This window comes from Lycium barbarum, chromosome 9 (assembly GCF_019175385.1).
Source record: "Lycium barbarum isolate Lr01 chromosome 9, ASM1917538v2, whole genome shotgun sequence".
Lineage (NCBI taxonomy): Eukaryota > Viridiplantae > Streptophyta > Magnoliopsida > Solanales > Solanaceae > Lycium > Lycium barbarum.
In genome coordinates, this window is record NC_083345.1 from 82,002,705 (window position 1) to 82,020,029 (window position 17,325).

A 17,325-nucleotide genomic window follows, 5' to 3' on the forward strand; every position below is an offset into this window, starting at 1 on the left:
GGTGCAAAAAAACAAAAAAAAACTTTTCAAAATATTTTTCCAAAAAACATATATTTGTGGGGGGGGGGGGGGGGGGGGCAAGGGCAGGAGGCGGGGTGGAGGGATGGGGGCAGGGAGGGGGTGGGGGCGAGGGATAAAGTGTTAAAAATAAAACTTGAGGGCAAAGTGTTAAAAATAAAGTTGAGGGTCAAAGTGTCAAAAACAAAACTGTTGGGCAAGCTCAAAATCCCTTAATCACTAATCAAAAATCATCACTTCTACTCAATAATTAAAACTTAAATCACCTCCCCTCAATTTTAAAGCTTAAAGGTCACTTATATTTAAATGCCCCTACTAACTATTTCATCTGAAGCTAACAGCCGACGGAATAAACATACTTTGTTGCAAACATATTTTAATACTAGTGAAATCTACCGCGCTTCGCGCGAATTAGACTTTCGAATATAAATTTTCTATTTTTTTTTAAATATTTCAAGTTTAAACCAATTGTATTATTAACACTTCATTTATATAGTTTACTATGGTTTTTCGTTACTTAAAGGAGTTTTTAGTCTTCTAAAAAAACTTGTAGTATAATCTATGCAAGGGAAACAATATTTTTTTCCCTCTTAGAAAAAATAATCTTAAAATGACATAACCAAACATGGTTATGTCATTGTACATTTAATATATGCGTATAATAGGAAACAATATATGCTTTTATTAACTAATTTTGTATATTTTGTCTTGTTTTTTCTTTTCTTTTCCTCTTTTAACATCTTTATGTTTTATCCCTTTTATTCTTTTTCTTAATTTCTTACTTCCCGATATCAATTGCACATTTTCTTTTTAAAAAACATATCAAATCTTATTTTTCTTTCTTCCTTAACTTCCTAATATAAAAATAAGTAACCAAAAGATAATATTCTCAAGTGACAACATAAATAAATATATATAAAAGAAGATCATAAAGAAATAGTGCATAAGAACATATTATAGAATACAAAGAAGTATATATATTATTATCAATTAATTATTCAATTTACTTTGAGAATATGTAAAGAATCAATATAGTTCAGAACATGATTAAAAAAAAAAAGTGAACAAATTATTAGGAATACGAAAATTAAAGAACAAAAAAAAAAAATTATAAATAAAGTTAATAATTTTTCTTTTTTCTTTTTGGATCATGAAATATTTAAATTTAACCAATTTTTTAAAATTCCTAACATTAATCCGTAGCCTATTCTTTTCGTACCGGTAGTCACTTACTTTTTTTTTTTTAAGTTTTTGTTTTACTATAAGCTTTTGGTCCCTATAATTACGCATATTTCTTTTTTGGAAACTCCAGGAAAACCCGCAACCCTTCGGGTGCGCATTGGGTAAACCCCCCCATTGTGGAATAGCCTGCAAACCCCACAGGGGATGTAAACCACACTAGGCAGGCCCTGTGCGACAGGCTCGACTGAGAAGACATTAGGGAGGATTCGAACCCGCGACCTCCCTTAGGGAGGCCTCCCCTCAAACCAACTCAGCCACACCCGAAGGTGCTAATTACGCATATTGAATGTTGTGTTTGGTAGATGATTTTAGGGTGTGTAATAGTGAAGATAAATCTTTTAAAACGATTGGTCGCAATTTAATATTTTGTGAAAGATCATTGGATTAAGCTTTTCATGAACACAATATTTTTTGATTGGTCACCAAAATAATTATCAAGTAAAACGATTCACAAGATTTAAAAAAAAAATAAGAAGATGAAAAACAGCATAACTTAATATTAGCTAGATCTCAATCTCGAAAATCTTAGAGGTCTAATTGTTGGCTAACTGAACTTTCACCTTATTGGTAAGGATTCGATTCTCTTATGTCTGTCATTTCCCTTTCCCCACTTTTCTTACATATAATTATGTACATAAAAACAATCTTTGTCAACAAAAAGAAAAGGATAAGAAACAAATAGAAAGAAACTTTTCTTTGCAGACAAAACATTTTCTTTACTATCTTAATTGTTGTAGAAATATCAACAAAACATCTGTAGAAATATCAACAAAACAATCTTTTTGGCCTCCGATGTAAACTAAAACATAAAATCAAGAAATAATTATATATAGTTTTTGTTTGCTAAAGAAAGTTATAGTATTAAAGAACCTAAATAAGTAGAGCAATTGGGTAGAAATAATGCAAAAAAGAACTCATTTTAGTTTTTCAAGTTGAAATGAACTTAGGACAAAACATACTTCAAGTTTCCTCCAAACTAACATGTTTATCTTTAAGATTCCTTCAAATCAATATTTTTCTCCTAATCAACTTTTTTTCTTTACACCATAAGATCATCCTCCTACTTAAAAAACATAATTTCAAGTTCCTCTTTCATCAAAAGTTCATCCTTTTATCAATAAAAAATAGTAACTATAGTTAAAAATTAAGTTTATTTACATCAACCAAAGAAATGTCCTGTTCTACAGCTTATGTCCGATTTCACAGCAAATGCGAAGCAAATCATCATTTCTAGATTTTGCCTCTATTTTTTTGATCGTTAAGTTTCAAATAGTTTCCAACGTTCCGTGTCAATTTCTAAAACAAATCTAATCAAAAAAATTATGCATTGCAAAAGAAATTAAATTAAAATTAATAGGAGTGGACGAAAGTTTATGAATTTAGAGGGTGTATATAATTACCTTAAAAGAAATGCATCCAATGTTGAAGTAAATATCACCGAGTGTGCGAGGCTCTTTGGTGCTGATGACATAACATAAAACACCAAAATTTAGCAAATACTGAGTAAGAAATAAATATGAAACGTAAAAGTGTAAAGTTTTCAACCAAAACGTTGGTAAATAACGTTGTCAATTTTGCTATTAAAAAATGAATCTATTTGAATTTGCAGGCAAGATAGCACATATAAATAAATTCAACCGAGATAAATTATTCCCTAACACATAAATTTCACAAGATAAATTGTTACTATACAAAGTAAAAAGAAATATACCTGGATCTCATACTGGAGAATTTTCTAATGCAGCATTTGTGGAGCTAAAATGAATGAACCATATATGAATATGTTAAATTAGTTCATTGTCTTTTGATCTCCTATCTTAATTTGCACATTACTACACATTAATAAGAATCAATGAAAGGGAAAGGAAAGGAACTAACGTTTTTTATCTTCTGCCTTTAGGACATTATAACCATAATGTTTAGAGAGTTTAATAGAGACCTCTAGGCACAATAATTTCACTTGTCAAATAAATACCACATTCAACAAATATTAAATTCACAAAAATAGAGTGGAAAATTAAAAAAGAGTAATTAAAAGGAATAAGAAAGGAGAAGGCACGATTGAAGTACTTGAAAGCCGATGGTGGCTTTTCAAGTCTCTACTAATAATTATATAATTAATATAATAACTTATACACAATGAATTAATATGGTTGTTAAAGAATTTAATGAAACTTAATAAATATGGTAGAATATAGTTAATTCTTTAATAAAAACAATAAGAGAAAATTTTCAAAAAAAGGAGAAAAAAGATAAATATCAATAGAGGCCATAGAGAGGTGCCACATAGGATTGTCTATGCCTAGCTTTATATTATATAATTTTCGTATTCTTTTAAGTTTTCTTTATATCTCAAAAAACAATTAACGAAATTTTTAATAATTCTACATACATAATTTATATTTGAAATAAAATTGGAGAAACAACACAATTGCCCACTACAAGCAAAATAATTACATATATTTGCCCCTAATGGTTTTATTTACACGTAATGCTCCTTCGCTTGAAAATATTTACCCGAGATTATTTGCTTGTATGGTCCCAGCAACCTTTATTTGCAGCGGACAATGGGTTTTAGGAGCCGTTTGGACATAGTTGGAAACCATGGTTTGAAATAATGAGATGAAATCATGTTTAGACATGCAATTTGAATTTCTTAAGTTGTATTTTTTCTTATAGACAAAAAAAAAAAAAAAACACACACACACACACACAAGTTGTGAAAACTATCAAAATATTCTTAATTCTTATACAATCTTACCAAATGAGCAAGTTAGTTCATAACAAAATCGATACGCTACTAAAAGACCTTTCTAAAAAATATAACATCAATTGATCAAACTTTAATTTAATAAAAAAGAAAATTTAACATGAATAATGATTTAACTACTTTAATTTTAATATAATCCTCCCACATGGTAGACATAAATAAAGGTTGGTAAATGATTGGTGGGAGTAATAGTTAGAAATATTTACCAACTTATGGGTCTTTTTTTACAAATATAAACTTATGGGTCAAGTTTTATATTTAAAAATTTTGAAACCATAGTTTGAAACCCCCAAATCAGACCTTTTTGGATGATTTAGAACTTCAAATCATGGTTTGAAACCATGAGATGAAATGTATGTCCAAACGCTGATTTTATCTCATGATTTCAAATCGCATATCTGAACGCTTACTTAGTTTCCTATTTATACGGCTCCAATCCTCAAATCCTAATCTATGGTATTTTTTCCTTTTCGTCCCTTTTCTCTTAATTTCTTTTCCTTTTTTTGGTCGTTCGTCTTCCTCACTTTTTGTCCTTTTCCTATGTTTATGTTTTCTCTTCTTCTTTTGTCTTTTAGTTTTTGTTTTATAGATAAATATAAAATACAAAAAATAATAATGTTATCTATTATTTTTAGACTAATAAAAATATATGAAATTAATTAATTATATTACAATAAGACGTAATTAAGAAAGATACTAAAGTCATTTTGGTTGTTCGTCTTCCTCACTTTTTGTCCTTTTCCTATGTTTATGTTTTCTCTTCTTTTTTTGTCTTTTAGTTTTTGTTTTATAGATAAATATAAAATACAAAAAATAATAATATTATCTATTATTTTTAGACTAATAAAAATATATGAAATTAATTAATTAGATTACAATAAGACGTAATTAAGAAAGATACTAAAGTCACTAGCTTAATTATTAAAATCTAAACTAATAAAAAAAATATTTTTATGAAATTTTCTATTTTGCAAATAAAAACAAAATTTATATCTAAAATATGTCTCTATTTTTTTGTCACTTTTTTATGATAATTAATCACTAAAAATGATATAAAATTGAAATAGCAAACACTACTCGATCTTCTATGATACCCACATAGTATATCATTTACTGACAGGGTATCATAGAGGACTCACAGTTCATTACATCAAGAAAACCTCAGTCTTCTATGCTACCCACATGGTATATATCATATACTGATAGGATATCATAGAAGATGGTTCAGTACATGATATATACCAGGCTGGTATCATTGAGGATTGAGCTCTTTTTTAAAGGAATGAACATGTCCTTTATGATACCGTATCAGTATAGATATATACCATGTAGATATCATAAATTTTTTTGAAGGAATGAACCAGTCCTCTATGATACCTTGACAGTATATGAATATACCGATTGGGTGTCATAGAGGACCGAGGAGTGTTTTTTTTCCGAAGAAATGAACTAGTCCTTATGATACCCTGAAAGTATATGAATATAACGTGTGGAGTATCATAGAGGACCGAAGAGTGTTTTTTTTCTTTTTAAGAAATGAACCAGTCCTCTATGATACCCTGGCAGTACATGAAGATACCGCATGGGTATCATAGAGGAGCGAGGAGTGTTTTTTTTTTTTTTGAAGAAATGAATCAGTCCTCTATAATACCCTGACAGTATATGAATATACCGTGTAGATATCATAGAGGACTGAAGAGTGCTTTTTTTCGAAGAAATGAGTCAGTCCTCTATGATACCTTGGCAGTATATGAATATACTGTGTGGGCATCATAGAGGACCGAGGGTTTCCCCCCCCCCCCCTCCCCCCCCCCCCCCCCCCGAAGAAATGAATCAGTCCTCTATGATACCCTGGCAGTATATGAATATACCCTGTGGGCATCATAGAGAATTGAGCAGTGTTGAAATGAATCTGCTATCTACGATACCTTGTCACTACATGATATACTAGGTTGGTATCATAAAGAACTCAATGTTTTCTTGAAGGAATGGACTGTCAGTCATGTATGATACCATGTCAGTATATGATATACCATGTGGGTATAATTGAAGACTGAGTAGTATTTTTTTGAAGGAATGATCCAACGTTCTATGATACTTTATTTGTATATAATATATACCATGTGGGTCTCATAGAGGACTGAGTGTTTTTCTTGAAGGAATGAACTGACAGTCTCCTACGATACCATGCTAGTATATGGTATATACCACGTGGGTATCATAGTATACTGCAATAGTATACTTCAACTGCTATTGATTTGGTATACTATATGCTAAAATATGTTATATTTTGAGATATAGAAAAAACAAAAAAATAATATATCAGTTATCCTTCTTATTGATATAAAAAAAAAACCAAAAGGTAGAATTAGATTATGAGAAAAAATAGGAACTAAAGATTTTTTTTTTTTTTTGAAAAAATGAAATAAAAAAAGAGAAAAAATAAATAAAAATCACCAGAAATAAAAAAAAATATAAAACCAACAAAATAGATGAATGAGATTATATTATGGAGATAAAAAAGAAATAGGTGAAATTAAAAAGGAACAAGAAATTTAAAAAATAGAGCAAAAATAAAAATAAAGGAGCTGGAATTTAATATGGAATCAAATTATGGTGAAAAAGAAAATAAAAATAGTCTGATTTGGGAAAGAAATAAATGAACAAAAAAAGGGGTGGTGGGGGGGGGGGGGGGGGGGGAGATGAAAAAAAGAAGAAGTAAAGAAGATAAGAAGTAGAGAAACAAAAAAGAAGAAGAAAAAATAGACAATTACCCACAAAAGCTACAATGGGTAGAAAGGGTACATAGTTTTATATTAGGTCACTTCGTCTCTTGGTGCATGCTAGCTCTTGGCGCACTTTAGTGGTGCAACCAACGCCGCCATGGCCAAGGGCAGGGGTCGACCACAAAAATACGAACAACTCAATGATCCACAGTTGATCAAACCAATTACCAACAACAAGGAGAATAGTGTTGCAGCCAAGGGTAATTGTGCTCTAACTTCTATGAACAAGGAGTTGGAGTAGAAAATTCGAGCTTTGGCTCGGGCGGAAATGGTGCGACTAGGGTTTATGGTTACTCCTCCGAACTTAGCCATGGCGAAGGGTGGACAGAAAACTGTAGCGAAACAAACAAATCTACCGGTAAAAACCCCTCTGCCAGGTATTTTAATGAAGTCCGAAACTCTGGGAACTAATAGGAATGTGGATCTAGCTCCTCCTCCTGCACCTGCACCGAAAACTGAAGTGAATAAACAAGATGATCCAGTGCCAGCAGTTGAGAAGAAATGGGCTACTTTGTTTACAGGTAATAACATGGCTTCTAAGGGTGTGAGTCTTCAATTTATTACCCCAACTATTAAAAATGGTGTTAAAGTAGCTCAGCTTGAAAAGTTAGAGATTGAAAAGGAAACAGTACCTTGGAAGAATGCAGTGATATAGTATGTTGTTGGGGACTCTACTACTATTGGGGCAATTTACAGATTTCTTAACTAGTGGTCCTTCGGATACAAACCTAATGTCTTCTATCAGGAGGACAATTGTTTTGTTATACAACAACAAAACCCTATTGATAGAGAACAGATATTGGCATATGGGCCGCACATGATTAACAGGAAGCCTGCCATGGTAAAGCCTTGGAGTGAAACTTTTAATTTTAGTGAGGAGATCCTGAAGATTATCCCCATTTGGGTGTTGGTCCCTAGCCTTCCATCAAACTGTTGGAGCCCAAATTCATTGAGTAGGATTGCTAGCAACCTTGGAGTGCCTCTGTGTGCAGATGAATGAACTACTAGGAGACATAGAGTAACCTATGCTTGTGTGTTGGTAGAAATGGATGTGACTAGACCACCTCCTGAAGTGGTAAAGGTGATGGATCCTTGTGGCACTATTTTTGATCAGTTTGTTAGTGTAACACCTCGTAAACTTGAACTAGGTGTGAATGTGTAACAATCTAGTATTAAGATGATATTATATCTATATGAATCCATTCTTGATGAATTCGGGTGGAGGATGGTCATTTTGAAGTCAAACCAACTAGTGAAATTCTTAAGGGCTCATAAATTCGCTTAAGTTTTGGTAGGTCTGTCTTCTGGGCGATTTTCATGAAAATGTGTTGCGAATTTGGAAAAACTTCCTTCATGAAAGTTGTATATATTTGAAATAGATTTCCAACGGCAGGTCTCCCAGCCCAAACAAAGCTGCGTACAAAAGGTTATGCCCATTTTACTGAAGCCTGTCTTCGCTGGAAATTTTACCTGTGTTACGGTGAGACGTTACGGACTGTAACACGTGTTACGGGCCGTAACATGAACCGTAACGTCTCAAAATTTTCCAAAAACTCTCTGGAAATTTCCACCAAGGGACGGTCCGTCCTTCAGAGGCGTCCTTTGGCCCGTTTTCACTAGAAAAATATAAATAAGACCCTTGTTTTGTTTATTCCTCCACTTCCTAAACAACCCTAAGGACGAAAATCATTCTCCCAGGTCTTTAAATCAAAGGTAAGGGCATCCTTAACATTACTAAATTATTCTAACATCAAACCCATGATTCTTAACATGATTTGTGTGATCAAAACCTAGGGTTTGCAACATAATTCTTCCCAAAGTGATTCAAGCTGGTTTGGGTGTTCTTCATTAGAAAAGTGAATTGTTAAACCTTGTTTAACAAATTAAGGTATGTCTCTCTTTTAAAAACTTATTTTGAATGAAAGTAACTTTTGAAACCATTGTTGGAAGTATAAATTTTATTCAAGATTCTTTAATGAATGAAAGTAAAAGTAGTCTTTTCATGTTTCTTGGACTCTAATTCATGTCTAAATGGTGGTTAATGTGTGTGAGGGGACAAACCCACATTAAACCTAGATTGTAACAAACCCTATATATGTATAAGATATTATGAATGTTTTCATCTATGAGAGATGCTTAATAATGATGGTTAAGAGTTGGTGATGACATTCTCATTGATGAATTGGGACATGGAAATCATTGGTAAAGAAGTTATACATTTTCAAAACTTTGATTGGAATGACTTATTCTTTCGATATGGCATAATGAACTTTAATGTTATTGATGGTGTGACTACTTTGAGACAAATTATGAATCGGCTTCTATGCAATGGACTTTGTTGTTGTGTTTGCCTTGCTTTTCGGGAGGAAGAGTAGCCACTATGGATCCTAGTGTATTAATTGCCTTGCCATTCGGGAGGAAGAGTGGCCACTTCCGGGTTCGCTACCTGGGGTGTATTAATTGCCTTGCTATTCGGGAGGAAGAGTAGCCACCGTGAATCCATATTCTGGTGAATTGCGCAGTGTGCTTTGCTATTCGGGAGGAAGAGTAGCCACCGTGAATCCATATTCCGGTGTATTACGCAATGTTGTTGATATTGAGTTGGGCCTATATGGGCGATTGTGATATCCATCTTTATTATGGAACTGATATTTATGTCTGATCGATTTAAAGCATAATTGAAACCGGGATTTTGGAATGGCTTTATAAACTGTTCAACAAACGATATTAAGAATCATAAAATGGAATGACAGTTTTTATACTATCTTTTCAGAACTGATTTCTGTATGTATTATTATATTTTATTTTTATATTACTTATTTTCCCCGAGGCACTCACTGAGTACGAAGTACTCAGGCATACCATTGTTGTTTTTTATGGTATGTTAGGTAACAGAGAAGAGCAGGTTCTTGATACTTCAGGCGCTTAGGAAGGACTTGCTGTTGCTGCTGATTTGGTGAGCCCACACGTTCATTCGTGGGACACCCTATTATGTTGCTCATTTATTATTAGTTTTTGGGCTGCGTCCTGATGAGTCGAACTATTACCTCTTTATCCTAAAAGCTCCATAGTATATATTCTTGTGGGTAGTTGTTGAGTTTTGTTAACTCTTGGGCGTTGTCACATTTTGATTAACTTTTATGATATTAAAGATTTCCGCTGATTTAGTTCATGTATTCAGGATTTGTTACATTTAATTTATAAACTGTTAGAGGCGAATGTTGAACCTGGCGGGTTCAAGTATTATTATTGTGTTGTTTAGGTTCTTCCGATGTTGTTCATGACGTCGGATGCCGGTCACGTCTAGGGTGGGTTTGGGGCGTGACAAGCTTGGTATCAGAGCCTAGGTTTAAATATGTCCTAGGATTATTGTCGGTGTCTGTGGAGCTGTGTCTAGTGGAGTTTTCCTTGTGCAGCCTGATCACCTACATGACCGAGAAACTCCCAGGACATTTATAGGTGTTTCTTATTCTTCTTGATTCTAGATTGTGCTGTAGAGCTTAAAGTCCTTTTTAGGATCGTTCTAATTCGCTCGTTAATTCGTGCCTTGCAGAAATGACTCTGATGCGATCCAAAAATGGTAAACGAGGACGTCCCGCGAAAGTTAACAGAAATCTTGGGGGCGCGAATGCTGGTAATGAAAATGATCCTGGAAATCAAGCACCACCCCCAGCACCGCCTGCTCCTGCTGTTCCTGTTGCGGGTGTGCCTGAGATTGGTACTATGCAAACAACTATTCAAATGTTGACTGCTTTGGTTGTGGCTCAACAGCAGCGTGGAGGTGTGGGACCTCATGGTGGAGGCAGATTTAAGCAGTTCCTAGACTTAAAGCCACCAGAGTTCTTTGGGTCACGAGAGGTGGACGACCCCCAACACTTTGTAGATGAGACCTTTAAGGCATTGAGGGCAATGGATGCCCAGGATTCAGAAGCTGTGAGGCTTGCTTCGTATCAGTTGAAAGATGTTGGTCACGTATGGTTTGAGATGTGGGAATCTGAGAGAGGTGACGCTGCTTTAGCTCCGACATGGGCTGAATTTGAAAAGGCGTTCATGGAAAGGTTCTTGTCCGATGAGGAAAGAATTGCTATGGCTACGAAGTTTGAAAAGCTAGAGCAGGGTAACAAGTCAGTTCGTGAGTATAGTTTGGAGTTCACTCGACTATCAAAGTATGCTTTATACATGATTCCGACTGAAAAGCATAAGTTGACTCGTTTTGTGAAGGGCTTGGTACCACGTATCAAGTCTGCATGTGCTGTTGTTGCTATGTCTCCTACTTGCACTTTCTCATCTCTGGTTGGGTTTGCTGAACAACAAGAAAGTTGGAAAAATGAAGAGAGGGTGGATCGAGATCAGCACAAGAAGTCCCGATCTACGGGTGGTTTTAGTGGTAGTAATTATAGGGGAGGGCAAAGTAAAGGGTATTCTGCACCTGCTCAGTCTGGCGCTTATTCCCATGCTAATGTGTCTTTTGGTAGGCAAGGCCAGAATAATAATAATAATAATGGTAAGTTTTCGCAGGGAAGTAGTCGTCTGCCAGTGTGGGAGGATCATATCTATCATCACTGTGGTGTTAGGGGGCATCTTAAAAGGGACTGCAGAAAGTGGCTACGTGAGATTGCTGCTATGAATAACCAGAAGAATGATTCGTCTGCTTCTGCATCTGCTAAAAATACGCCTGTTGGTAATGCTATCAATAATTATCAGAATGCTCGTAATAATGGCAAAGGAAAGGAAGTTGCTAATACTTCTGATTGAGGGACAGCTCGGCTTTATGGGCTGACTCGTAGGGAGGCAGCTGAGGCTTCTGACGCTGTGGTTGCAGGTATCCTTACCATCTATTCTCATGATGTTTACTCATTGATTGATCCGGGTTCAAATTTATCCTATGTGACTCCTTATTTTGCTCTTGATATGGGTATGAAACCCGAACCTTTGTTGGAACCCTTTGTTGTTGATACGCCTTCGGGTGTTCCTGTTATTGCTTCTAGAGTGTATAGAAATTGTGTTGTTGTGATTAAAGGCCGTGAGACCGTGGCTGATTTGTATGAACTTGAGATGGTGGATTTTGATGTAATGATGGGGATGGACTGGTTGTCTGGGTGTTATGCTAATGTGGATTGTCGCCATAAGTTAGTTCGTTTCGCCTTTCCCGATGAGCTTGTTATTGTGTGGAAGGGTGAAATTGCTAAGCCAAAGGGTAGATTTATTTCCTATCTTAAGGCTCATAAGATGATTACTAAGGGGTGTATTTACCATTTGGTTGTTGTTAATGATACAAAAGCCGTAGTACCCGAATTTGCATCTGTTCCCATAGTCAGGGATTATCCCAAAGTATTTCCTGAAGATCTTCCTGGTATTCCTCCTGATAGAGTTATTGATTTTGGGATTGATGTTATCCCCGACACCCAACCTATTTCTATTCCACCTTATCGTATGGCTCCAGCGGAGCTAAGGGAATTGAAGGATCAATTGAAGGACTTGTTGGATAAGGGTTTCATCCGACCAAGTTCCTCACCTTGGGGTGCTCCAGTCTTGTTTGTTAGGAAGACGGATGGTTCCCTGAGAATGTGTGTTGACTACCGTCAGCTTAATAAAGTGACCATTAAGAATAAGTATCCCTTGCCTAGAATAGATGATTTGTTTGACCAACTTCAGGGTGCTAAGTTCTTTTCAAATATTGACCTGAGGTCTGGGTATCATCAGTTGAAGATAAAAGAGGAGGATATCCCGAAAAATGCCTTCCGTACGCGTTATGGGCACTTTGAGTTTCTAGTCATGTCTTTTGGGTTGACTAATGCGCCTGCTGCATTCATGGATTTAATGAACCGTGTGTTTAAGCCGTATCTAGACCGCTTCATTATTGTGTTTATTGATGACATTTTGGTGTACTCTAAGGATCGTGAGGATCATGCTAATCATTTGAGGATAACTTTGACAACACTTGAGGAGAACGAGCTGTATGCAAAATTCTCTAAGTGTGAATTCTGGCTTGATTCTGTGGCTTTCTTGGGCCATGTGGTGACCGGGGACGGCATTAAAGTAGACCCTCAGAACATTGCAGCGGTGAAGGATTGGCCTAGACCCACTAGTGCGACTGAAATTCGTAGTTTCTTGGGTTTGGCAAACTATTACCGAAAGTTTGTGGAAGGTTTTTCATCAATAGCCTCTCCACTGACTAAATTGACACAGAAGACAGCTAAGTTTCAGTGTTCTAAAGCTTGTGAAAGGAGTTTCCAAGAACTTAAGACAAGGTTGACTTCGGCTCCTATTTTGATGTTACCTTTGGGGTCTGGTGGATATGTGGTGTATTGTGATGCTTCTAGAATTGGTTTGGGTTGTGTATTGATGCAGAACGGTAAGGTGATTGCTTATGCTTCGCGTCAGTTGAAGAAGCATGAGAAGAACTATCCGACTCATGACTTGGAGTTGGCTGCTGTGGTATTTGCTTTGAAAATTTGGCGTCATTACCTGTATGGTGAGCATTGTGATGTTTTTACTGATCACAAGAGTCTACAATATATCTTCAAGCAACGAGAGTTGAACCTCAGGCAGAGGAGGTGGTTGGAGTTGTTAAAAGACTACGACTTGAATATTCTGTATCATCCTGGTAAGGCTAATGTGGTTGCTGATGCTTTGAGTAGAAAATCTATGGGCGTGTTGGCTTATTTGCGTGCTCGTGACATGCCCATGGGGAAAAAGATTCGAAGGCTCGCCAGTCTTGGGGTTAGGCTTGATGAAACTGAAGATGGAGAGTTAGTGGGAATCACTCCATCACGGTCTGACATTGTAGAAAGGATTAAATTCAAGCAATATGATGATGAACTTTTGGCAAAGCTGAGAGATGGAGTGGAAAGGGGCGAGTAAACTTCGTTTACGGTTGGGACTGGCGATAGTGTTCTGCGATTGCAAGGACGATTGTGTGTTCCCGATGTTGATGGTCTTCGACAAGAACTAATGATGGAAGCTCATAGTTCCAAGTATTCGGTTCATCCGAGATCCACCAAGATGTATAAGGATTTGAAACAACACTATTGGTGGAAGAGCATGAAGGTTGATATTTCTAACTTTGTGGCTAAGTGTTTGAACTGTCAACAGGTGAAAGCTGAACATCAAAGGCCTGGTGGCTTGGCTCAAAACATTGATATTCCTCAATGGAAGTGGGAGATGATAAATATGGACTTTGTTGCAGGTTTACCTCGCACAAGGGCCAAGTATGATTCAATTTGGGTGATCGTGGATAGGCTCACGAAGTCTGCCCATTTTCTTCCTGTAAAGACGTCATATGCCGCTGCAGGGTACGCCAAGTTATATTTGAAGGAGATTGTTAGGTTGCATGGTGTTCCGACATCTATCATATCTGACAAAGGCACGCAATTTACTGTCCATTTTTGGCAGACGTTTCAAGAAGGTTTGGGGACTAGAGTGAAACTGAGCACGGCCTTTCATCCTCAAACTGACGGGCAAGCAGAGAGAACTATTCAAAGTTTGGAAGATATGTTGCGTGCTTGTGCAATCGATTTTGGAGGAAGTTGGGATGAACACCTACCTTTGGTGGAATTCGCTTACAATAATAGCTATCAAACTAGTATTCATATGGCTCTTTATGAGGCTCTTTATGGGAGGCGTTGTCGGTCTCCAATTGGCTGGTTTGAACCAACGGAATTAGAGTTGTTGGGTCCTGATTCAATTCATGAGGCGATCGAAAAGGTAAATCTTATTGTGCAACGACTAAAGACCGCTCAGAGTAGACAAAAGTCTTATACGGACATGAGGCGTAGGGAATTGTAATTTGTTGTTGGTGACAAGGTTTTCTTGAAGGTGTCACCTATAAAGGGGGTAATGCGTTTTGGCAGAAAGGGCAAGCTTAGTCCTCGCTACATTGGTCCTTATGAGATTATTAGAAGAGTTGGGAAGGTAGCTTATAAGTTGAGGTTAGCGGCTGAGATGTCCATGGTTCATCCGGTGTTTCACATTTCGATGTTGAGGTTGTATAAACTTGACCCTTCTCATGTGTTGAACTATGAAGAGGTTGACATTGATGAATCCTTGTCTTATGAAGAAGAACCAGTTCAGATTTTAGATCAACAAGTTAGAAGGTTGAGAATAAAGGATGTTGCGTCGGTCAAAGTGTTATGGCGAAATCATAATACTGAGGAAACTACTTGGGAAGCGGAAGATGACATGAAGAAGAGATATCCGCACTTGTTCCCTATTTCGGGTATGAGTTAAGTTTTGAAACATTCGTGCACAAGGTGATTGTGTGGTTAAATTCGTGTTGATTAATTACCTTCCTAGAATACTATCGTCATTCGAGGACGAATGATCTTAAGGGGGGATAATGTAACACCTCGTACACTTGAACTAGGTGTGAATGTGTAAAATCTAGTATTAAGATGATATTATATCTATATGAATCCATTCTTGATGAATTCGGGTGGAGGATGGTCGTTTTGAAGTCAAACCAACTAGTGAAGTTCTTAAGGGCTCATAAATTCGCCTAAGTTTTGGTAGGTCTGTCTTCTGGGCGATTTTCATGAAAATGTGTTGCGAATTTGGAAAAACTTCCTTCATGAACGTTGTAGATCTTTGAAATATTTTTCCAACGGCAGGTCTCCCAGCCCAAACAAATCTGCGTACAAAACGTTATGCCCGTTTTACTGAAGCCTATCTTCGCTGGAAATTTTACCTGTGTTACGGTGAGACGTTACGGACCGTAACACGTGTTACGGGCCGTAACAAGAGCCGTAACGTCTCAAAAATTTCCAGAACCTCTCTGGAAATTTCCACCAAGGGACGGTCCAAAGGACGGTCCGTAACACGAAGGACGGTCCGTCCTTCAGAGGCGTCCTTTGGCCCGTTTTCACTAGAAAAATATAAATAAGACCCTTGTTTTGTTTATTCCTCCACTTCCTAAACAACCCTAAGGACGAAAATCATTCCCCCAGGTCTTCAAATCAAAGGCAAGGGCATCCTTAACATTACTAAATCATTCTAACATCAAACCCATGATTCTTAACATGATTTGTGTGATCAAAACCTAAGGTTTGCAACATAATTCTTCCCAAAGTGATTCAAGCTGGTTTGGGTGTTCTTCATTAGAAAAGTGAATTGTTAAACCTTGTTTAACAAATTAAGGTATGTCTCTCTTTTAAAAACTTATTTTGAATGAAAGTAACTTTTGAAACCATTGTTGGAAGTATAAATTTTATTCAAGATTTTTTAATGAATGAAAGTAAAAGTAATCTTTTCATGTTTCTTGGACTCTAATTCATGTCTAAATGGTGGTTAATGTGTGTGAGGGGACAAACCCACATTAAACCTAGATTGTAACAAACCCTATATATGTATAAGATATTATGAATGTTTTCATCTATGAGAGATGCTTAATAATGATGGTTAAGAGTTGGTGATGACATTCTCATTGATGAATTGGGACATGGAAATCATTGGTAAAGAAGTTATACGTTTTCAAAACTTTGATTGGAATGACTTATTCTTTCGATATGGCATAATGAACTTTAATGTTATTGATGGTGTGACTACTTTGAGACAAATTGTGAATCGACTTCTATGCCATGGACTTTGTTGTTGTGTTTGCCTTGCTATTCGGGAGGAAGAGTAGCCACTATGGATCCTAGTGTATTAATTGCCTTGCCATTCGTGAGGAAGAGTGGCCACTTCCGGGTTCGCTACCTGGGGTGTATTAATTGCCTTGCTATTCGGGAGGAAGAGTAGCCACCGTGAATCCATATTCCGGTGAATTGCGCAGTGTGCCTTGCTATTCGGGAGGAAGAGTAGCCACCGTGAATCCATATTCCGGTGTATTACGCAATGTTGTTGATATTGAGTTGGGCCTATATGGGCGATTGTGATATCCATCTTTATTATGGAACTGATATTTATGTCTGATCGATTTAAAGCATAATTGAAACCGGGATTTTGGAATGGCTTTATAAACTGTTCAACAAACGATATTAAGAATCATAAAATGGAATGACAGTTTTTATACTATCTTTTCAGAACTGATTTCTGTATGTATTATTATATTTTATTTTTATATTACTTATTTTCCCCGAGGCACTCACTGAGTACGAAGTACTCAGGCATACCATTGTTGTTTTTTATGGTATGTTAGGTAACAGAGAAGAGCAGGTTCTTGATACTTCAGGCGCTTAGGAAGGACTTGCTGTTGCTGCTGATTTGGTGAGCCCACACGTTCATTCGTGGGACACCCTATTATGTTGCTCATTTATTATTAGTTTTTGGGCTGCGTCTTGATGAGTCGAACTATTACCTCTTTATCCTAAAAGCTCCATAGTATATATTCTTGTGGGTAGTTGTTGAGTTTTGTTAACTCTTGGGCGTTGTCACATTTTGATTAACTTTTATGATATTAAAGATTTCCGCTGATTTAGTTCATGTATTCAGGATTTGTTACATTCAATTTATGAACTATTGGAGGCGAATGTTGAACCTGGCGGGTTCAAGTATTATTATTGTGTTGTTTAG